Here is a 23,036-nt window from a genome sequence, read left to right on the forward strand (position 1 = left end):
CAAAAAGCAAAGCGAGTATCGATTCACTAACGCTTCTTGATACAGCTCCAAACTCCTCTTCTATAATATAAAACGCGCGAAATAACAGCAAAGCTCCGGTTTGAAGGGGATCCCCCTGACGGAGGTTAGCACTTAACACGCAAGGATCACCGAGCTACGTCACGGCTATTCTCGGCGGCCGTGTTCGGCTTGACCTGCCGAGTCGACTTCACGCCCCGTGCCGAATCAGGTCACTCCGATCGATCCGCAACGTCCGTTCAATTTCGTTCCCGTTCCGCATGCGCTCGGGCCTTTGCGCGCTGGCGTTTCACTTCCGCTTCCTGCGGCCCGTCTCGAGTAATAAAAATATTCTACCGTTTTTTTTTTTTTCGGCGAGCCGCTGATACCCGTAAATACGGTGCGCCTAACGCCCTGCTGACAGCGTGCTATAACGCCTTCCTGACGCCACCGTCTGCCATTACCTTTCCTCCGACTCCCTCGATATGGCGGACGAAACCTAAGAGAAAAAATTGGAGAACGCTTCAGCTTCGACTTCAAGAGTGGAACGCGACAGCGTCTTCGCTGCCAGGGAGCCCACGGAACGCCATCGCCCGTTCGGAGAGACGCCTTGCCCGTTGGAGAAACTTCTACCACTGATATTCCAAGCTTCACATCGCAGAAGTCTGCGCGCTCCAAGAACGTGCCCTATACGCGACACGGAAACTCGAGAGAGAGAGAGAGAGAGAGAGAGAGAGAGAGAGAGAGAGAGAGAAAGAGAAAAGTCAGAGTCGCGTGACGTCACTTGAACGTCGCGTACGTAGAAATAGATCGACAGTATAGATGTGCAGCCCTTGTAGCAACGGCGCGCAAGCGTAACAGGAGCCACGCCACTCACACGCCAAATGCGCTGACACGCACCACTCTTCTCGAACTGGCCGACAAACGGCACACTCAGCAAAATGGCACAAAAACCGATCACACAAACGAGTCGCGACTAAACTAGCTCCGAGCGTCGTGTTACTTTAATAAGGTGCGATGGCATTCGTGCACCGGCATATACGGAAGGCGGTCGCCCGTAGTGACTGCAAGGCCTCGACCGGCAAGTGGACCGGCGCAGCACTCTCTCCCCCAGCAGAGAGAGAGAAACAGGAGAGGAGCAGCTGCAGCAGACCCTACACAGGCAGCCGAGCAAAACGCTGGTGCCACCGCCACTCACTCCTCACGGCCACGCCACGTTCCAGACAAAGAACAGGTTGTCATGTCAACGGAGATGCAATTACTTGCCAATCAGTCGTGACCCGTGCTTCACCGATGGGGAAAGCTAGACAGAGTCCAATTTCAAGCGCGCGCGAAGCTGCTACGGAGCAGGCTATTTTAGGAGGCGGGGATGATCATTCGCACTCGAACGACACTAACGCCAGGGCAGCTTGATACACTGCGCAAGACACGCAAGTCCTCGACACCTGCGCTTTGCACTGTACGAGACCCGCCTCAGACACAAATTAACTTACCGAGCCCACAATAAGCGTCACTGTCACTCATACACAGCTAAGCTGGACCCAGCAGCAGCAGAAGGCGAATGCAATAAGGCGGCGCGATATGAATTCCATTCCCTTTCTCTTCACCCCAAGGAGACGGACATAGTGAAGTCACATTATTACGTAGCCGACCGAACAGTTGAGACTTGCAAGCAATCGCACCGCTCCACAGAGGGTGCGCGTGCCCCTTGCCGGCCATGCTTCAAATGAAAAAAAAAGAAAAGGGTGGGAGGGGGGGGGGGGATTGACAGGTCACCTTTCGTCGGATGTGGCAGGCGTGACATACGAGCCCAATTAAAGAACAATTAGAACTGGAGGGGACACCCAAGCTCCGCCTTACGGCTATGACGCGATAGAATTATTGGATTAATGCCCATGTAATACGCTGAATTGTCAATTCTCGACTTTACATTCATAGATCGCTGGGGGTCCTCATACCACTCCTGGCGCCGTGGTGCAGCGGTTAAGAGGGTTCACCAGTGGCAGTGTCCATAGGAAATACATGGGAACTTTCAGAAGCTATACCGTGTCTAAACATCGCTCGATTTTCATGACGTTTGTGGCAGCGTTTTCTTCTTTAGTGAATAGAGGAAATGTTGCGGGCAGATTTTATTGTTTAAGTTTCATTTTTTAACCAATTACACGCAAAGTTCCAGAAAAATGGTGCTTTTAGATATGTCGAACTTTCCTGTCATCTCGGGAAAAAACTAAGCCAAATATCAAAATTTCGTCCGCAACATTTCCTCCCTTTTTCTTTCTTGATTGTTAAGCCGCAATTTTTATCCATATCTAACCTATTGTTTGCGTTGTACAGGCTCTGAATGTTGTGTATGTATGTTCTGCGGGAATTTGAATTTCGCGCTAAAATTTTACTAGTGCGACGTGGCTCCACCTGGCGACAAATTATTTTGTCGCTACTACACTCTACCACCAACTTCTTGCTTGTCTGTGTTCGTGCGCAAACTTTTTTCTTAGAACCTGGACGAACTTGATTTCTTTCTTTCCTTTTTTTCTTGCTTGGGCTGTATTTCGAAAGGATTTTTGCTTTTCTTTTTTTCTCGAGCTTATGGTGCGAAAAGGAAGCGGGTTGCAATGCCGCACCCAAAAGCGCCACCCCCCGCCCCCGCAGCACACACAGTAAGGCATTGTTCGCACCAAAAAATACGTGAGTGGAGTTACCGGGTCAAAAACCGGTTCTGGGTTCATGTAAACGCGCCGAGTCGAGTCAGTAGCCAAGAAGTCGGGACGAGTAAACTCCGCCGCAAGGGGTAGGTTGACTCAAATCTACCCTGCCCGAATGTGCTTGTAAACGCTTAATGAAATAAAACAGCGCAAGGAACAGGACGAAACACGAAGGAGCAAAACACAGACACGGGCGCTGACTAACAACTGAGATTTTATTTCGATGCAGGACACATATGTAAGGTACAAAGAGGGGTGTGTGTCCAAGGTGATCCTGCAATCACCGAAACAGTGTAGTCTCGTGTTTCGTCCCGTTCCTTGCGCTGTTTTATTTCATTATGCAATACCATCTAGCCCGGCATCTTGCACTTCTTGTAAACGCTGTCGAGCCGAAAAAACGGAAGGGAGAGGATAAATGCAAACTTGTTTTTCACTTGCGCCGTCGCACCTCCGAAGCAGCGGTGGTGTGCCTGAATCTTGGATGCTACTGGAATCATATTTGCTAGCGCTTAGTTATTTGCATACAAATCTTTCCAGAAACAATCATTCTAGGTACAATGAAAACCCAATCGGAACGTGAAATTTTGGAAGCTAAGTGCATTGATAATGAAGGTTCGAAATGCGTCAGCACCCTGTCTGTTAATCTATCACAAAAAGAAATGTTGCTCCTGGAGCGTGGCGTTGTTACTGCGCGTGTGTGAGTTGAGATGTCTTATATTGATTGTTTTCCGAATAAACGGCAGTCTGTCCTGTGTATTTGTGTTCTGGTCCCGTGTGTTCACTAAGCGCTAGCAAATATGATTTCAAACGCTTTCCAACTAGCCCATGTTTCCGCTCAACCTGACTCGACCTGACGTTATTGGTTCATGTAAACAGAGCTAAGCAAGAACTCGCTTATGCTTGCCAAAGTTTTGCTTTCCGTCACCATGCATAGCTACAGGACGCTCCCGGTGCTTTTGCAAACCACACTATCCAATTTGATTTGCTTGGTGCCTTGTTGGTGCTGAGAAGCGGAAGATGCGTGTTCGGCGCTGGGATGGTTCCTACGAGACTAGGCAGATGTAAGCTACAGGCTATCACTACAATAGAGGACATGCTTCTGTAGCTATGTAAAGAAGGCTGCGCGGGAAAGGGAAGAAAACCAGTTATAAGGCCTTGTGCTAGGAGCTCCTTTCTTTCCTTTTATTTGGAGACTGACTACATAGGTGTTCAACACAATGGAACCTTTTCCGGGTAATGTCCTGCGGATGCACCAAGCCTCCCTTCCGCCATTTTAACCGACCGCACCTGTCTGCTCAGGCGAAACCAGTAACCCCACCCTACCATTGTAAAAGAATTTTTGCAGAACAGCCCGGAGGAAACTTAGGCGACCCAAACCGGAAACGCTAAATTGGTGGGTTACTGGGAAATGGTCCATTGTATGAACCCTACATCGTTCTTCGCTCTATGGCTTGAGAGGGGTTAACTTTTTTGTGCTTCGGTCCCCGAAACCTTGGTCGCATACCTAGAGAAAGTTCTGGGCTCTACTTTTTGTACGCGGAAGAACGAATACTTTCGTGTCGCGGTGTAGTTTACACACCTGGAGGGGCAATAGAACTTCCCTCCTTTTTGGGGTACTCAGGTGCTGCCATCTATCGACAGAAAAAGTTCAAATCTGAGTTGCCTTGTAGCTGGTGAGCCCTCTTAAGCGATGCGCCACTGACCTGCGATCCAAGTGACCTAGCTAGCTCATCTTGCACCTATAAGAGAAGCAACTATAGACAGTCCACCTATAGGCTGCTTCTCTGTGGATTTTTTTCGTGGATTTTTCGCTAACGGCTTTTCTGCGACCCCGGACCCTCAACGCTATCGAGTTAAAAAGCGATCCGCTGACACTTGAGGACTGAAAACCGCCGGAGAGGAAATAAATGCTACCGAGGCAGTTTCGCATTCGCGAGATGCAAAAAAAAAAAAAAGATTCGCAAAAAAACGCTGTTCAACGCAGCCAATTTCAGAAACGCAGAGCGCACGAAGTACGCAGGAAGTCAACAAAATAAACTAAGCCATATGTATGCTCATACGTTAAGCCAACAAGGCAGGGTTGAATGTTTGCTCGTATACATAGCCAGGACACACCTTCGTGTACGTCTTTCAACAACTTTGTTCCTGTTGCGGCGCGATCAGTAAACAACAAGTATTTTACAGTTACACATCGGGTATACGGCTGAAGTGCCGACCACGCGCACAAACTTTCCTCCATGCATTGCCAGTCATACTTCCATGACGATGATGATGATAACCACGCAGTGACGATTAATATTGTACTCCATATTCAAAGCAAAGATTTAGAAAGCAGCGACTAAAGTTGCGACTGCTACTTGACTACTAAATAAACAGTAGTCACTGAAACTTGCGTTTGGCCGTCACGCTCTGGAATACCTGAAGTTTGATTTTTGTCCAGTCGAACACATGCCATCTCACGCGCAGTGACGCAAATATTCGCTACGCACTGAACAAACTCCCATCTCTCTCAGATGCCAATTTACAGACATTCCCTGCCCCACTGATAACCAGCGGCTATCGAAGCGATAACCCGCTGCACCGAAACGCGTTAGCCTGAGAAATGACTAAACGATAAGTTTTCCGTTTAGTTTCGAAATGCAGCGGTACGATGCAGTGCTGCTACAACGGATCAAAATTAAGCCCCGCTCCCACTTCATCTCTTTATCCCTCTTTCAAGTTTAGTCGCAACGAAGTTTAGCGCGCTGCGGGTCGCAGTGTCAAGGCCGCCGCGCTATAAGGGGCAGCTCGCGCTGATGCTGAAGATACGGCCTAACTTTAGCTAATAAAACACCCGCCACGCGGGCCGAGAAAATCCGACGCGCCCTTCCCTATATACGTAGAGCCAGCAAACGCAATTTTTGCTTTCTCTTGTCCACCCTTCGCTGAGTTTGCCTAATTATCGTGCTACCACCCACTCCCCTCGGCATCAGACAAGGAGCCGATATTGATATTGTCTCGGCTTAATCCTGCACATTAGAGAGCGATCCTAGCAAAAAGAGGCAGAATCAACCAAAGGCGGGGAACTCAGCGCAAGCATGAAAAAAAAGGAAAGAAACGAAACACGGCGAAGCCGATTTACAACCATATTAGCGACGCCGTAGCGGCTCAGAGGTAGGATTAGCGCCGGAGCGAGCAAATGAGGCGCGTCCTTTAATCGCCCCAAAGAAGGCTGCCTATAATCCTACCCCTAGAGCTACACTCCAGCAAATAAAAATGCGCGTTAATTCTTCCCCGCTCGGTCGGGAAGCCGTTAAACGCCCTGCTCACCAGAAGCCGCACAAAGTGCCTGGGCCGGCTTTTTACTATGCGACCTATGCAGCTGCAATATCAAGTATATAGCCGGTTACATAACTTTCCTTCTCACTGGCTGCATCGCAATGAGATGAAATTAAACGGCTCAAGAAGGTCGGTGTCTTAAACTCTGAATACGCGAGCAACCAGCAGCTGATGTCAATCCAAAGTTCCTTACTACGGCAGCCATAGATAGCATACGGGCAATACCTGACGACTTATCTCCACCAGCGCCGCCGCGGTGGCTCAGCGGTTATGGTGCTCGGCTGCTGACCCAAAAGACGCGGGTTCGATCCCGGCCGCGGCGGCTAGAATTTCTTTGGAGGAGAAATTCTAGAGGCCCGTGTACTGTGCGATGTCAGTGCACGTTGAAGAACCCCAGGTGGTCGAAATTTCCGGAGCCCTCCACCACGGCGTCTCTCATAGCCTTAGTCGCTTTGGGACGTTAAACCCCATAAACCAAACCATTATCTCCACCAGCAGCAGTGGTGTACACGAAGCACAGACCATAAATACAACGACATATGTTAATCGGGAGAGTTCGCATCAGCAGATGAGAGGCTCCCGCGCGGCAACAACGACCGTTCAATAAAGGGGTGAAAATCAAAAGTTTAGTTCATGCAGTTAACGACCCAAAGCGGCTCAGGCTATGAGGGGCGCCGTAAGGAAGGCTCCGGATAATTTCGGCCCCCCCTGGGGTTCTTTATAATGTGCATAGACATCGTGCAGTACACGGGCCTCTAGCATTTCGCCTCCATCGAAATACGACTCCCGCGGTCGGGATCGAACCCGCGTCTTTCGGGTCAGCAGCCGAGCACCGTTATATCGAGCAACCGCGGCGGCGCCCCCAAAAAATCGCAAGTGCCAGGAGACCCGAAACCAAAAGAGCATTCTTAAAGTAAAGAAAAAAAAGAAGAATGTTGGAAAACAGCACACGCGCGATAAAAACCTTCGAACAGAGAGGAGCTGCGTCGAGACCAGAGCTTATAAGTCGGAATTCACCATTGCTTCTCTGACCCTTCCTCCTTCGCGATAATAAGCTTACTGAATGACGCATGCAGCAACCCAAACACAGCTTGCGCTACTTGAGGCCAGCCTTAAACTGAGCGATGGAGGTATACGCAATGATATAGGGGCACAAAGCAAGACACCGCGAAAAACATACAAGATCCACGTCGAATGCAATACACGGCTAGCCGCCGCCCGATTTCATCCAGGCCACCATGATTCACGCTTGCGGCGCACAGCACTCGAATGAAGCAAAAAGGCCGAGGTCATTGCTTTCGCCGCAAGCGGGAAGCATCGAGAGCAGGACTGAAAGTCCTTCACCACCACGCAACCATGCCATGAATTAAAGCGCGCTTCGTCGCCGTACGCGACCTGCGAGTCTGAGAAGCACTAAAATCAAAAGGAGACGGGGCTGAGGTAGGCGGGGCACGTAAGGCTCGATGGCACCGACTTGTCAGCGAGGGAGTGAACAGACGGTCGTCGGCAGTGAACTATAAAGCTTGAAAGGAAGGACAACCAAAATAAAACCAAATTTTGTACGCATACTGTACAGCGTCGAGGCAAAAAGGAACAAGCAGGGAGTAAACTCCTTTCCAGCGGCAGCACTTCACCCCTGCCCGCGTGATGGCTGCCTTTGTTTTTTGTGTGCGCTTGGCGCAATAGCCATCATCGAGCACACTCCCCAAATGGTCCAGCAGAGCCAATATACGCCCAGAAGGATAGCCACAGGAATATTCGCAGTCCGCTTTACACAAACTCGGATGCGGCGCTTTCGAGACAGGGAGCATAACGTCACAAAAGGCTATTTCTATATGCAGCACCCACAATGTAAAAAAAAAAAAAAAACTTCGCTCTCTGGAGCTAGTGCAGCTGAACCTAAGGCTGCCGCCGTATATAGACATTTTTGTTAGAAGCCAGCGTTTATTCGAGAAAGTGAAACGCCGACGAGAATCAATCTCCCTGTCGACAGCAGCGCGTGCGGTCCTTTCCGGGCCTTCGTGGCCACCTGACGCTCATTTCTCACTCGGAGCCACCAAACTTTTGCCGCCTAATGAATCCTTTATGGCGTCGACCTTGCGCCCCGTGACGCGTGCCTAAAGATTGCGGGCGAAGGCCGCTGAATAAACTGTAACCATGGCTACGTCAAATGATCGCTGACCCATGCTATTCCTTCGTAAGCTTTAAAATTTTCCATACAAATTTTATTTTCTTCTCTGTCGCAGCTTTCCAGAAGCGCCTCGAATGAAACTTGTTTATTTTTTTTTTTGTTTTGCGCTCAGTTACAATGCGCTACAAATAATATTGGGCTTGTAGGACATCTTGAAACTTCGCAAGCTTACGCTTGCAAAGTTTCATCTGTACAAGTAGAAAGAAGCAATGTGAGGGGGAACATGGGAGCGCGTGCCATGGCCGCCGCACTTAGCCGACCGTTGTCGCCGAGAGGCGGCCAGAATGGGTGTCAAAGGCGCACGTCCAGTAAGCATGGACGGCTGCTCTTGCCGCCCATGCCCCTGGTGCCGCCCGTTATAGTCTTTGCGCTTTGCGGATCGCGGAGGCCAAGGCCCTCTCACCTTGATTCTACCTGTACCTAACCTCTCCAACGGTGCGGCCCAGAAGCTACGACGAGGCTTGTAATTGTTCCTGTGCTCTGCCGACGCCAATAAGTATAAAGGCTTCTCGAGCGATTCACAGCCATTCTGAAATGAGGGGTAAGTGAACTCAGCCTCAAAAGGTCATGCCACGGGAGCTCTCGAGTCGAATGGTACGAAGCGCAATTTATGTTCAGTTTTTATAGAATAACGCCGCCCCACAAATATGAATCCCGACATAGCTTCACCTTTTTGCCAGGGAAGCTTTGTCGGAACCACAACAAAGCTTAATGCAAGGAACATTGAAGACGCCGTGTTTGTTTAAGTTAATTCTCTAAAATTTAAACAGATGTTAATTGATTTATTCTCCTAATAATGCATGTTGAAGGCCTTTTTTCTTTCTTTTTCTTTTGTTTACCTACTTACTCGCTTGTGTTTCTTTGAAGTGTTCACAGCTGTATCTATATGTGTCTAAATTTATGCTCCAAACTTTGTTCTTTGTGACTTTATTACTGTCGACCCCCCCCCCCCCCCCCCTTATGTAATGCCCCCTGGGGCCCTTAAGGGTAAATAAATGATGAATGATGATGATGATGAATAAAGGCGAAGTGCTAGGTCTTGAAATCCATATAGACGCGGTGCTGAACTGCCTTTAAACTGACGGCGATCGTCGCGCATGCTCGACGAACCTGTAAGTAGTGCGAAGCACTGGCAAATATACGATACCACTAGAACGAACTTCAAGAGACGTTAACGAGGCTCTGAAACACCTCCCGAGGAGAGCACATCAACTCGCTCAATCACTGCGTAGTGTTCTCATGAACACCTGAGCCAAATAACACACCTCTACACACAGCAGAGGACCCACAATCACGCGCGAAAGTTGGCGAGCCCTTCCCGGCGACTTTCAGAGATGGCTATTGGTTAGAGTCCTTCAGACGTCAGGCAGCTACTGTGGACGCGGCCAATAAGTGGTGCAGCTCCGGCGGTGGGGCGCCGACCTTTGAGCGCGCAAAAAGTGACGAGAGGACAGGAAAACGAGCAAAGACGCTGAAATTCAAATTACAGATAAGTCAGCCACTACAAAGTCCATAAAAAAAATTTTGCTTCAGGGTATTCGTGAAGCGGCGTCTTTTAACATCACAGGCATACCGAAGCTTTCTTAGAGCCTCTTTAAGGAAATGTTCGATAAAGGGAAAGGTCGCTGAATTCAACAAGCATACAGTTACTCATTTCGATGAACCCGAGTAAATTTCAACCGTTCAAATGGTTCCTATACAGACATTTCTTTCATAATACTGAAAATTTGCCGCGCGCACTGTGTACTTCCAAAATGCAGTAATTTCCAGCTTAACTTTTGCGCACAGCATTGTTAACTCTAAGCAGGGCAAGTTCATCTCGCTCTCTTGAACCCTTGTGGTAAACATTCTCCGCTGGGCTGCAGAGACTTTCAACTTTGTGAGACAGATTACTGACGCCCTTGCTGGACTTCGCACTGCCTTATAGTTGGCAAACTACAAGCCAATTGCGTTGCCATGCCAAACTAAAGTAGACACGGAATCCCGAAATTTAGCAAGCGAAAGTATAAAGCGCCGTAGGGTGCGCAGCTTCAGAGTTGTATAGTGTGCGAAGTTTCGCGGACGAAAATTTCTGCACGTGTGCTGCAAAACAATGCGATCTGAGAGGAGGCAGTACGTTAATGCTTCCCGAACTGTGCGCTGAACTGAAATTTGCAGTGGGGTGAAATTTGTTCGACTGAAACGCCATTACACTGGATACAACGGGGCTTTGGCGGGAGATAACGCACACAGTCGTTTGACTGAAAAGTTCCTTCAAGTAGTGTTTCAATGCATATTAAAAGAAAAAAGTTCCAGGAAACCCTGGGTTCATACTTGTCGCCTCTTAAAGCGCACGAACCAAACAGGAGCGAGTGGTTTAAAGCGGTGTCATAAGCGTGAGGTGAGCGGTTGCAACTCCCACTTCTCTTGTCGGACGGGATGGGGTCTTCTTCAAATTGGTCTTCACTAAAAATGATATCCCGCAACTGCGCGGTTCCACCCAAAGCCATCGGCGCTTGTCTCCTCGACCTAACGCAGCTTCGGCTTTTAAAGAGAAAGTCCCCGCCCGAGCAGCGTGCACGCAGGATGCGCTCCGGGGCAGACCCCCTTGTCGGCCTTAAAATGGGCGAACCAAGTGGCCCACTGAGCCGGACACGTGAGCACCAGAACGCGTCGCGGCTCAGGCGCGCATGCATACATGCATACCGAGCTGCACGGCGGCCCGTTACAGAGGTCCGCGCGCGGCAGCGGCGGCGACGAGGTAGGCGCGCTCGAGCGTCCGTCCGTCCACAGACAGCGTCTGGCGGCAGCCGAAGAGGCAGCCTGGCGGAACGGCGCGCCTCGCACGGGTGCGTGCGCACGCCGCACTCAGGGCACACACGCCCATTTGTGAGTCGCACGGTAGGAAGGCCCCTGTCGAGATCAATCGTGCGTCTACACATCCGGCTTCCTTCCTTCTGGGCGCCTCTGTTTTATTATTATTATTATTATTATTATTATTATTATTATTATTATTATTATTATTATTATTATTATTATTATTATTAGCGACGCCGGCCGGCAAGACGTGGGACAAGAAAACTGGAACATCGAAAAAGTAGCAGCAGAGGGCGGAGGCAAAATGCAGAACACCGGTGTGTAGCGAGATTTTGAGCACTTGTTTAAAAAAAAAAGAAAAGAAACAGTGGTCAAAATTCATCCGGGCATATCGGTTATACGGCGCTACGCTCAGCCCAAGGTGTACTCATCTGGAACCCAAGGATCCGTGAATTCAACGGTACGGTACCACTTCACGATAGGGCGCGTGTACCTGCACAGCCTCGCGTTGTAGCAGCTCGGCGACCAAAGTGATCATAAACGCTCGGCGGCTGCGCGACAGTGGGCGCCACTGCGCCGCGGGGCGGCCGATTGAGCACGGGCAAGGAGAGGACAGGTCTCGCCGGGCGGCGGCAAGGTCGTCTGGCGCCGAGGTCGCCCGCTGGTCGCACGGCTTCCGCTCGCCACGCAGCCATCGGAGGCAGGCTCTGCGACAGGGGCCGAACCCGTTCTGCCCTCTGGACGACTCCCGACGAACGCGACGACCTCCGATCGGCCAAGGGCCCGTCTGACGCAGGCGCGGACGTCACACTTCGGTCCACCAACACCGCGTCATCGTGACGTCAGCGTCTGTCGCACTGCGCCGACGTCAAACTCTCCGCGACTGTCGGCGTCGTGTCACTCTCGTAGTACTGTCGTTTGCCGACGGTGCGTCAAATTTCTCGTCACACTATAGACCGTCCGTAAGACCTCCCGCCGACACGACATGCCATCTCTCCCACTGTTCTGCTCTTGTGATTGCAAAAGCAAGCTCTACTGGGTGCCGGTATTCCAGCTATGCTTTGATTGTACGGGCTCAGAGTAAAGCGGTACTTCGGGTTTGACGCTGTGATGGTATACGTAGTGGGCGCCGCTATTTCCTGCGGCCGAAAAGCAGATCTCGAAGAAAGAAAAAAGAAAAAGACGTACACAACCAGACAACAAGAGGAAAAGACAAAACAAAAAATAAGTAGAGAAACGCGAACGTATACATTACCAATAGCGCGCGGACCCGATCTTCAGAATACCAGGCTATTGCTCAAATCTACAGGCCAAAAGTTTTGTTTATTCTCCATTTTTATTTTACTACGCCACAAAGTAAGCGCGGAGTTTGCCATAGTCATAGTTCTCGGTCATAATACGTGGAGATGGAATTCCTTGCTCTCGTCCATAACTGCGAAATTTGCGTCGGCAGCCAGGCGCTTCAGGCGGCTTCAAATGTGTGCCGCCGATGTTCCGAACCCTGCCACGCAATGTAATAGCAGTTCGAACCCCTACATATAATAACTTTCTCAGCTCTAGGTTTTGGTCCCCCCGCTAGAACACATATTTCTTTGTACAGAGTGAGTTCTATGGACAAAAATCATCACAAAAATGCGTATAAGCTTTGTGACGGGTCACTGGGCAGCGACACATAAATTCACTTCCAACTAGCTACTTCAGGGCTGCAAACACATGCATGAAGTGGCAGAATATCGATGGCTGGGTTAGGGGAAATAGCACGGAAAGAATGAAAACATGGCGATAGAGGCGCTGCCTCTCGGAAAAATTTTTCCACCCCGACAGTGTTTTTTCGCTGGTCCGTATACCTTCTTCCGTGAAATAGAATAGGAATTGCATTAGAACAGAACTGCAATAGAGTGGTGGGTGAAAGAGAATCGAACTAGGATTCGAATAGATTAGCGAGTGAAAGAAAAATACTACCGCATTTCCTACACATCAATACAATTGATCGTCGCTAAATTTTTTATGCTATTTTTATTAAGGCTTTTGTTGACGACAGAGAAATAACTGGGGAGTTCTTTTAGGTACGAGATAATTTAGAACAAGGTAGAATAAAAGACAACAAACCACAGTTCACAGTTTCCTAGATTCTCTGCCGACAATATGCAGAATTGGTTTCACGTATGATGAAAATTTCCACTCGGCACGTTATCTGCTCAGACCCGTCCGCCGACAATCGGCAGACTGGTTTTGTCGGCCTGACGCCCCGCCATCCTGTGACGACATCAGACAGCTTGTTGTGTCGTCGTCCGTCTTATGAGACCAGCCGGTCTGGCAACAGCCCACTTTGTCGACTAGTCAACGGGTCAGCGCTTTCAGCTTTCATGTGCTGCATTGAAATCACACGCAGCCACTGGTGAAGAAGGAAACAACAGCGGTAGGAACCTGAACGAAAAGTCCGTAGTCAACCGAATGGAGCAAAGGGACTGAGCTTCTGCACAAGGACCGCCCTGTGGTTGCCCCAAAATAAGTAACAGTCGGAGACCCTGAGCTGCGCTTCAACCACGACGGACGAGACTAGAAGTAAGCATAGAAACGGAGTGGAATCGAAGAGTAAATAGAAATAAAAACTCGGGAGAACAAAGGACGCATTCGTCAGCTGGCATGAGCCCCGCAAAAGTCCTGCGCCCAATGCATCGAATTTTCTCACCGATACCTGCTCTACAGCGCTGTCCCTCCCGCCTCGAAATGAACTCTGTCAATATGTAGCGTGCGTGTTTCTTCGCCTTTCGAATCTACATATTACTCTTCTGAGATAACACGCTGTTCTAGATACCCCTTAGTTTACATTTTGCGCGCTGGTGACTTTTGTTAGCAAAGATGACGTATCTTCGACACTCCACGAGCTCAGCCTTCTCGGCGACCTTGAGCAGGATGTGTGCCGCACAAGGTCCAGCGCTTACGTTTAGAAGTTGCACCAAGGCAAGTTCTGAAAGAAACCGCTGTACGCAGCATAAAGAGGCACAGGCGGGGGGGGGGGGGGGGGGTTCGAGCGACCATGGACACCAGAGCACGACGCCTCTCACGACCACATCATGCATCTTACGCACTGAAATCCCGACGCACGTCCACAGAGACCCAGGTGCCAATGGGCGATGACGACACGTCATATCAGCGTCTGCCTAGCTGGCGGCGGCGAACGGGAGAAGGATCTAATAGCGCATTTTGGAGGAACGCCTCCATAAGGACCACCGAGCCGAAAAAAAAAAGACATATTTAGGAAGGAGGGCCGCGTTCCTTCCCATCTCCTTCATTTCCTCCTCCCGGCGCTCTCTGAGGCACGCGAACCCGCCGCTGGTGAAAGGGGGACAGGACGAAGGCTCGAGGCGCGCCACCTCCCTCCGGCTTCCGGCCAAATGAGCCTACAAATGCGCCCAGAAAAGCCACTTCTGGGCAAGCACAGACGGCGAGAAACACGCCGTCTTCTCGAGAACAGCCCTGCGCGCGCTTCCTGCTGGAGGAAAGGCCGCCGCCGCCATGGCCGCGCTCGTCTAAATGGCCCTTTCCGGGCAAACGCGCACACGGCGTCGGGTTCCACCTCATGGGATGCAAACGACGCGTTCACGAAACGTACCACCCGCGTTAATAAACAACGAAAGCAGAAAAGGCAGGCGACCGCCGTTAGAAAAGCGCGGCCTCGTCAACACTGGGCGCGCTGCGCACGCGCAGAGAGATTCACGGCACGGACGCCGGTCCAAGGCACGTGTGTCGCGTCGCAAGCCAGAGGCTAAGTTTCTCGCGTGATGATAACGGAGAGACAGAAAGAGAGGGGGGGGGGGGGGGGGGGAGAAAGGGAGCGAACGAGGGTCACGGGCACACAAAGGACTGCTCAGATGCCTAATAACAGTGAAAGAGGACCCCTTGTCACCTTGCTACGGCCGAGTAGCTACACAGTTCGTCTGCGAAGGGCTCGGACGAACACAGCAACCAGCCATGTGCGGTCGCCTCCATTCCACCCCCAATGCAGAAGCTCGCACGCTGACACGAAACCAGCTGCGCACCAAAAGCACGGAGTGTGTCCTGACGCAGCTCGACGCACGCCGTACACGAACGACATGCCCTCGGGTGCCCGGCACCAGCGAAATAGCCTGCATTTGAAAAAAAAAAAAAAACTACTACGAGACTTCCCCGCGCATCTAAATATTACTGTTTACCGAAAGCGAGTTCTCCGTGACTTCCCAAAGGAACAGCGACCGCATACTTCCCACGGATGGACACGTCCCAGGCGCAGAGCCCCGTAGCTGAAAATGACGCCAGGCACCTTTCTGGATTTCGACCGGGAGGGGTAGCTCCAGCGCCTCGTTTCACCCCATCACCCCTCCGCCAAGGTGCCTGGCATGAGGACCGAGGCCCGCATTAACACTTGGGCTGAGTGAAGTGATTCCGACAACTCTCGAGTCCTACGCATCGATCCACTCGTATGTACAAAAAAAATTTCCATACTCACTTGCGCTCCGCACGCTTACATCAGCCGCTGCGCGAGTTCCAGCAGACGGCGGACCTCTAGCGGCATTCGTTCGCAGAGAAGTAACATTCGGCACGAGGCTAGCGGCAACAGGGAACAGAGCTCCAACGTTTCGTCGCTCGGTCGCTGCCTTCCCAGCGAACAGAGAAGGTGCGCCAAGCGGCAGACGCCAGTAGCACCGACTGTCTGCCTTGGGCTGTCGCTGCACTTACCGCCGGGTCATTACGTCACAGTGGGCGTAGAGAAACCTCTGTTTGCATTGGCGCATGAATCAGCAGCGCGAGGAACACGCACAGGCAGCTATAGCTGTGACTCGCCACGCGCGCAGCGGGTCATATACACGCGCTGCGACGTCTTGACACGAAAGTGCCCTTTGTATGAAAGCCCCATTGTCGCGCACGCCGCAGACAAGTGCCCCGTCGGCTATACGCGCGTGCATTCAAAACAACTCCCCGGCGCAGGATAAACACCTCCGCTGTGTTACCAGGTACACATAACAGAAAACGAGAATATCGGCATTTATTCGTTTCTTTTTTAGAGCGAATGTGGCCTTGTACATAGTTGCACAGTCGAACCTCATGAAAACGAAATAATGGAAGTAACGAAGGAATGACGATTCCCCTTGGAAGCTCGGTTAACACGGGCTATAACGAAGCTACGGCTATAACGAAGTAATCTCCCGGCCCCTTCAACTTCGTTATAATGAGGTTCAACACTTTCTTCCCTGTGCTTTCTTAGTATCCCTCATATCTGTGTTTCGCCTCCCCATCGTTTCCTTTGTCCCTTTTATTTCCGTTGCCGCAGTTCGGGTGGTAAATATACCAAACAGTTGTTGCCGCGGCCGGCACCCATCTCTTCCTTTCTTCCGTTTTTAGTTTTTTTTTTAAATAAAATCTCCAATACAATTATTTAAAGGCCCGGGTATATTTGAGGGGGAAGAGGAGCAATAAAGAATAGAAGTATTCTTCGTGCTCATGTTTAAATGCACAAGGGTTGTATTTAATACGGACTGTTAAAAAACGTTTCAGGGAAAACACAGAATATCTAAAAGAAAAAAAAAAGAAGAGACATGTTAATAAAACTGAGCCTATTATACACACGCAAGATATTCTGAAAGCAAACAAAAAATGTGGTACACAATGGAACTATCTATACAATCAATATACACAAAACAAGATCCGCACATATTTCGTACTGCACCCGACCCATGCATTGCAGATTATCAAACAACTCACCACAGGCTATGGCGTGCCGCTGCGGCCACATATGGACATAGAAAAAAAAAATTCCAAAAAGCTCATGGACCCAGAATATGGCGTTCGTTAGAAGCCCAGATGGTTGAAATTATAGGTCATATGCCTTCCCTACGGCGTGCCTCATAATACCTTTTTCGGCTTTGAGCACGTAAAATCGCATTACCTTCATTACTAACCAAACTTTGACAGCTGGGACCGAAGTAAACCAAAACGAACAGCTGCGATAGTAAAAAAGATCGAAAATACGAAGGATAGGCAGGCTCCCCCCAGCAAAGGGAAAAAAAAAAAGAAGATGACAGCTCCTGTGTAACCCATGGATACAACACTAGCAGAAATACTAGCGTCCTTTCGAAATCTTTCAGAACAGCAGATCCATGCGACCGGGTAAAAAAGTATAAGTTTATATGATCTGCCCCATTACCATCTCCGGCGTATAAGCATGGTCGGTACGCGCTTCTTTAAGCTAAATAGCCAAGACCGACGACGGCTATACAATGCCCGCCAGAGAGGCCATTCTGCGAAATACGCTCCATCCGCTTAGGCGGCTCCGAAGGGACAGGTTTCGACACAGGCACAAGGCAACCGGCAAAGCGCGCGCAGCAGTTCGATCGAGCGATGGTTCCCCCTTTTTCACAAGCTCGAGCGCGTGCTCGTTAACTCACGCATATCTCCGTGCACTCAACGACAACTATACCACGCGACTCCGCTTAAAGGAACATCGGCTGCATGAAACACGTCAATATTTTAACAGCTCCAAGGCGGGTTACGTACACTGTTGGGCAATAAATTCATGTCGTACAGTAATCAAGATGGCGACCGCCTCTGAGAAACAAAAAAAAAAAGAATAGAAAAGAAAGTATCACACGCGTGCAGCAGCGGAATAAAACAAACTTTGGAAGCACGCGTAGGTCCCCACCAATCCACGAAAATAATAGGCAGGAAGCGGCAACAGAATTTACGACGGCGTACGACATTTCCGAGCAAGCCGCCGCGACGGTTACGCGCAGCCTATTCGATGCCATCGGCAGCGACACCCCCCCTCCCTTTCCCCCGCTTTCTCTAGCCTCCTCGCGAATGATAAATCCCCACTTATATTACATCCATCCGTAGGTCAACAATACTGCCAAGTGGCAGAGCACTTTTACACTGGTCACGCCAGAGTGGGCACGGGCCGAGAAATTCGTCGAGAAAATGACAGCGCGAGCCCCGACACAGCGCATAAAAAGTTCGACCCGGCTTTAATATTTCGTTTACTGCGCGCAATTACGGCGGTTCGCGCCTGACTCGGTCGTTCTCTTCCGTATAACACTCAGCTAGAGCTGTTGAATGGAAAACGGCCGATCCCTTTTCCGTCAGCACGGTCCCAGTGGCAGGCGGAACGCTGCCGGCGCCGCAACCATGGGCAATACCGGCAGCGATAAGACGATGCTGCAAAGCGCGCAAACTACCGCAGTCGCCCATGATCACGGAGAACGCCCTATCCATAACCGCTCTTTCTTACTCGGTCTCAGATCCCCATCTGGCCTCGTAACTGTATCGACGGAAGCTCGCTCACACTGTACGCAGACCAGGCAGGCTTCGCGCGGACCACGAGAGAACGGACCTACTTAGACGCACACCCCAACGAGGCTCGAACGCGCAGAACGAGGGAGAGAAAAGCAAAACGCCACCCGCGCTCGAGCGCCCCGCCGGGCTGCCGGCTCCGGTGCCAGCGCTCACGCGTGCACGGCTGCGAATCATTATTCCGCACTGCGCTACAACTGCACTCTCTCTCTCCCTCCTTTTCTTTCTCTTCCCCGGATTTCTCGTTTTTATTCGCCCCTCGGCATGATTCGGACGGCGCCCGAAACGCACGTCCGGCGCGCGGGACCGCAGCTTCGCAGGGGGGCGCTGCGGACGCCAGTGAAAAGCGCCCTCTCCGACTGACTCCGTATTTTTGTCCGGGCAAACCGGTCACCCCTCCCATTGAGTAGCTGCGCGAGCAGCGCGCTTTCCTCTGAAAAAAAGCCAGTTCTGCACGTACTTTGCACGTGTTGGCCAGCGTGCAAATCTCTTTGTGCAGTCCCGAGCTTTTTCCCTCGTGCTTGAACGCTGGCGAGCTTCAGAGGATTGGCAAAATGTACAGGGGCGCTAGAAAAAAATGCGAACAGCACGGCGCCCACGCGCTGCGCAGTCGGAATTTATCTTCAATGCGTTTTTATCTCGGTAGTAACAAAAAGACGCTAGAGTGGTACATTATTGTATCACGGATGTCTCTAGCGTATTTGTGTTGCGAGCCAAGTATAAGCGTGACGAAAATAAATTCCAACAGCGGAGAGCCTAGGCACTCCGCTGTTCGCACTTCTTTCGGTCGCAGCAGTACGCTCTGAGATGTAGGTTAAAAGAAATAGTGGACAGTGAATTTTTTTTTTCGCTGCGAACTTGAAAAAAGAACTGCTAGTGGATCAGGCTCACTACGTGAAGCAGATTGTTGACGAAAAAGCCGGTACCGTAACGGCGAAATGTGTATCGCAAGTAAATGACGAGATCATTTAAGACGTGGAATTCGAGGTAAATACCATTTTTTTTTGGCACGGCCATCTTCGCAAGATGCTTAATTTCGTTGGGTGACTGAGCACTTCGGTGCATGCAGGTTTGTTGGCCAAATAATAATGATTTTGTTACGTGTTTCGATGAATAATGATGGAAATAATTTTTATTTTAACTTAAAATAAAGTGCCCTTAAGGCGACACGCGAGGCTGAGGAGAAAAACGAAAACACGCACGAAATGCGCCTACCAGCTGCTTGCTATATACGGCTAAGAGAAAAAATGCTCTAGTTTGTCAATCGCTACAACGGAGATAAGCGGTTCGTATATTTATTTTAATTCCGATTACAGCGCACGCGCATTCCCAAAACAATTATTTGCAGAGCCATCGCTCATATGCAAACGCTCATTCATGTGCAAGCAAACATTTTGATTATTTTTATGTCTTGAAATTTTTTACATGTAAAGCAACTTCGAAAATTGAGCCCGGCGTCACAAGTCGGAACATTCAGGCGATCACTGACCTTGCCTCACACGCGTCTGCATAATGCCGCTAGCTGCAGTCAGTCTCCAAAATAAAAAACGGTAAAAAAAATGAGTTTCGTTAGCGCGAGCTTTACTAAACACTGCATGCTTAGTGAATTACAGCAAAAACTACGCAGAAATAATATTACGCGTGCGACATACCAAACGTGTTTAGTAACAGGAAAAAGCTTACTTCACCCTGCCCATAGCAGTTATCGAGGCCTGCCGTTTCTCGTTCTGATCCATTTCATACGCAACAATTCCGGACAAAAACATTTTTGAATAGTAAAAAATGTATGACCACATTTTTTTTTTCATATACTGGAAGATTTGACTATAGCAATCTCCCATCGATAGGCTTGCATTTTTTTTCGTATTAACGTTTTTCCTATCGTCAACTGCTCGCTACGAGCGATGAAAAATATTTAAGATTTTGCTGCATATAGAAAGGGTGGACCATTACCTTCAATATTTCCGTTACTGTACGTTACAATTTTCCAATATTAAATTTTTTTCCCAAGAATGTAGGACATCACCAGGAAATCTGTAGATTTACACGGGCATTCCTTGGCCGTTGATGTTCAGAGAACTATTGTGACAGCCGCACACACAACCAGTTTCTCCACTCTTAGAACGCCGCGGAATTCACAGCGAGCGGCAACACCACTTTTGTGCGCCCGCGAGCAGGACGGCACGTGCTCACAATGAAAGAGAGAGTGCCAGCTGCGCGAGCAGCACGCGCGTACCAGCCGACAGGCTGCTGGCTCAATGCGCTCCGCCGGCGACGTGCCCGGACAGCAACGCCAAAATGACCGGCAGGGGAGAAGTGGCGCTGGTGCAGTGGAAGCAAACTTCAGGTGCGCTTCCCACGCGGGCGCCGGCGGCGCGTGGCCAGCGCGACCCGCGGACACACGCGCCGAACAACGCGGCCGGGGGCGAAAAAGAAAAAAAAAACTGCGCGGGCGACCGCAGAGAGTAGAGCTCGGTCCTTGCGCACGCGCGAAGCGGACGAACGGGCGTCTTCGAACGCAGCTGCACAAGCGCAATCCGCGTGAACCGATGCGAGCTCCGGGACGCGCCGATTAGCTATAGCCGCACGTCGCGCTGTTTCCACAGCCGCGAATTAATCCGGACAGGATTTCCGGGTTCTTTCCTAACAGCCACCGTGGCCCGCGTGCTGACCCCCCGCGCTTCTGAAAAACACCGCGGCGTTCCCCAAGGCAGTGCTCGCTCAGCTCGGCCTGCATGCAGCCGCCAGTCGCTCGAGCGCATGCGCCTGTCTTTTTTTCTTGCCCCGAAGCGGGCAGCGCGCGCGCAGCGCTTCGAGTACGACAACCGCATGTTTTTTTGTTTTTTTTCAGCGCGCGCTGTCCCTAGAAAGGTTGCTCCTCCTTTAAGACCTTGGTAGGCGCAGTGAAGCCGCTAAATTCAGCGCGAAATCGCAAAAAAAAAAAAAGCGCGAACCAACGGTCATCGATGGCCGACGGATAACCGCGCCGAAAGCCGGCCGCGTGTATGCCCCAGACAGCGACAAACCCTGTGACGCCGTGCACGGGTCGACTGGTCAACGGCGTCAGGCATTCTCTTCGGGCTTGGACACGGCGTGAGCCTGAGCTGAGCAGGGCGCACATAGGGCGTAATGAGGAGCAGCCGATTGGAGGCAAGACGCGCCGAGCGAGGCATTCTAAACAGATGCCCAAGAAGGTTTCGACAAAAAAACACAATAATAAAAGAGCGCAATGCGGTCCCTCCACAGCCTTGGCTCGGCAGACTAACATGGAGAAGAATGCCGTGGTTACGTCCACCCTAACTCGCTCGGCCACGCGTGCGGAACGCAAAGGCAAAACTGCGACTAACTGGAGCGGGACAAAATGTTCTAATGCGGTCGTGCTCAAGCCGCAACCCAATGAAGCGCGAACGCCAGCCGCCAGGAATTACACACACGAACGCATGCGGTGTCGTGGTATGTGATGTTTTGAACGTCCAGAAGCTGCACAGGGGCGCCTTAGAGGAGGTCTCAAGATTAATATCGACCAGCTGGGGATATTCAACGTGCACTGGCATTGCAGAGCACAAAGGCATTCTTGAATATCGTCTCCATCGAAAAAAGACCGGGATAAGTTCAGCATCGAAGCTGCTTAGCCAATGAACCACAGCGGCGGACATATAGGGCACATATGGAAATTAGCCAGCTGCACTTCGCCAGGTTAACCCAGGTTTTACATTTTTCGATCACCTTGTCAACTATTGTAGCCAGTTGCGTGCTATACTGGAAATTTCGCTGTTGATTTATTAGGCTCCTTATTTTGTTGGGGCATTTTTGGTAAGAATTTCCTTTTTCGTTCTTTTTTTCTTCGTTTGTATGCACATGGACACTCACTCTAGTGCAACCCTTAGCTTTCCAGTTGTGCGCATTACAAATAACTAAACAAACAAACAAACAAACAAACAGAGCTGTCGCAGCGTGAACGTGATGGTGTATACCGAGCGTGAACGTGATTGTGTATACCCATCCGGTCTCCTGCACCCTGAACTGAAATACCGGCTCTGTGCTCCCAAGATATAACCACGGCCTCTCTGTCGTCGCAGCTAATAAGCTCAGCGACCGAGTCAAGCTACGCTCCCTCTCAGTATTATAATCGAACAACTCCCAAGTGCGCAGCGCCCGCGCGCCTCGCCGAAGCCGTTGATTGCGCGCACCCATGGAACTAAACCGCGCCGGACCGGCTGATTAATTTCGGGCCCCAGGCATACACAGCCTCGTGTGTGTACCGGGCGGTTCGCGAGGCAGAGAACACACGCCTTTCGTGCCGATAAGGTGGCACCTACGGGGACGACGTCGGCGTGTTGCTTGCTTCCAATCGCCGGCCACGTGACACGCCGTGGACAAGCGCACCACCGCCGCCTGGCGAGTTTTCCCATGATGCGTTAATCAGCAGCCCAGTCACGTTAATACTATTAGTTATGCACGAACAGACAGGGTGTCGTGCTCTCCTTCCCGAGGAGGAGCTCGTAACGAAAAGAAAGAGAGGCAGAGTAAGAGCGACTGCGGCGCTAGCGGGGGAAAAAAAACAAAAAAAAAACGCCTTCTCCAACATGGCTTCGATGAAGAAGGCATCGCGAGCAGGTCACAGAAGCAGCGCGTGCACGCGATCAATGGTTATTCGTATAGGAACAACGAGCTCGCCTAAGGAGAAAGCAAAGAAGGCAAGAAAA

At 50.6% G+C, this 23,036-nt stretch overlaps 1 protein-coding gene across 4 annotated transcripts in view; it reads right to left on the reverse strand.

Annotated features, from left to right (window-relative positions):
• Window positions 1–23,036, reverse strand: part of Efa6 (Exchange factor for Arf 6) — a 251,722-nt gene that overhangs the window by 164,406 nt on the left and 64,280 nt on the right. The window contains exon 1 of one of the 4 annotated variants that reach the window (XM_089582081.1): window positions 15,494–16,805. The exons of the other annotated variants lie outside the window; for them this stretch is intronic. The gene's annotated coding sequence lies outside the window, so the exon portion shown is untranslated. Of the gene's footprint in view, window positions 1–15,493; window positions 16,806–23,036 lie in introns of those variants that run through there. 4 annotated transcript variants of the gene reach the window in all.

This window comes from Amblyomma mixtum, chromosome 3 (genome assembly GCF_055824585.1).
Source record: "Amblyomma mixtum isolate Tamu chromosome 3, ASM5582458v1, whole genome shotgun sequence".
NCBI lineage: Eukaryota > Metazoa > Arthropoda > Arachnida > Ixodida > Ixodidae > Amblyomma > Amblyomma mixtum.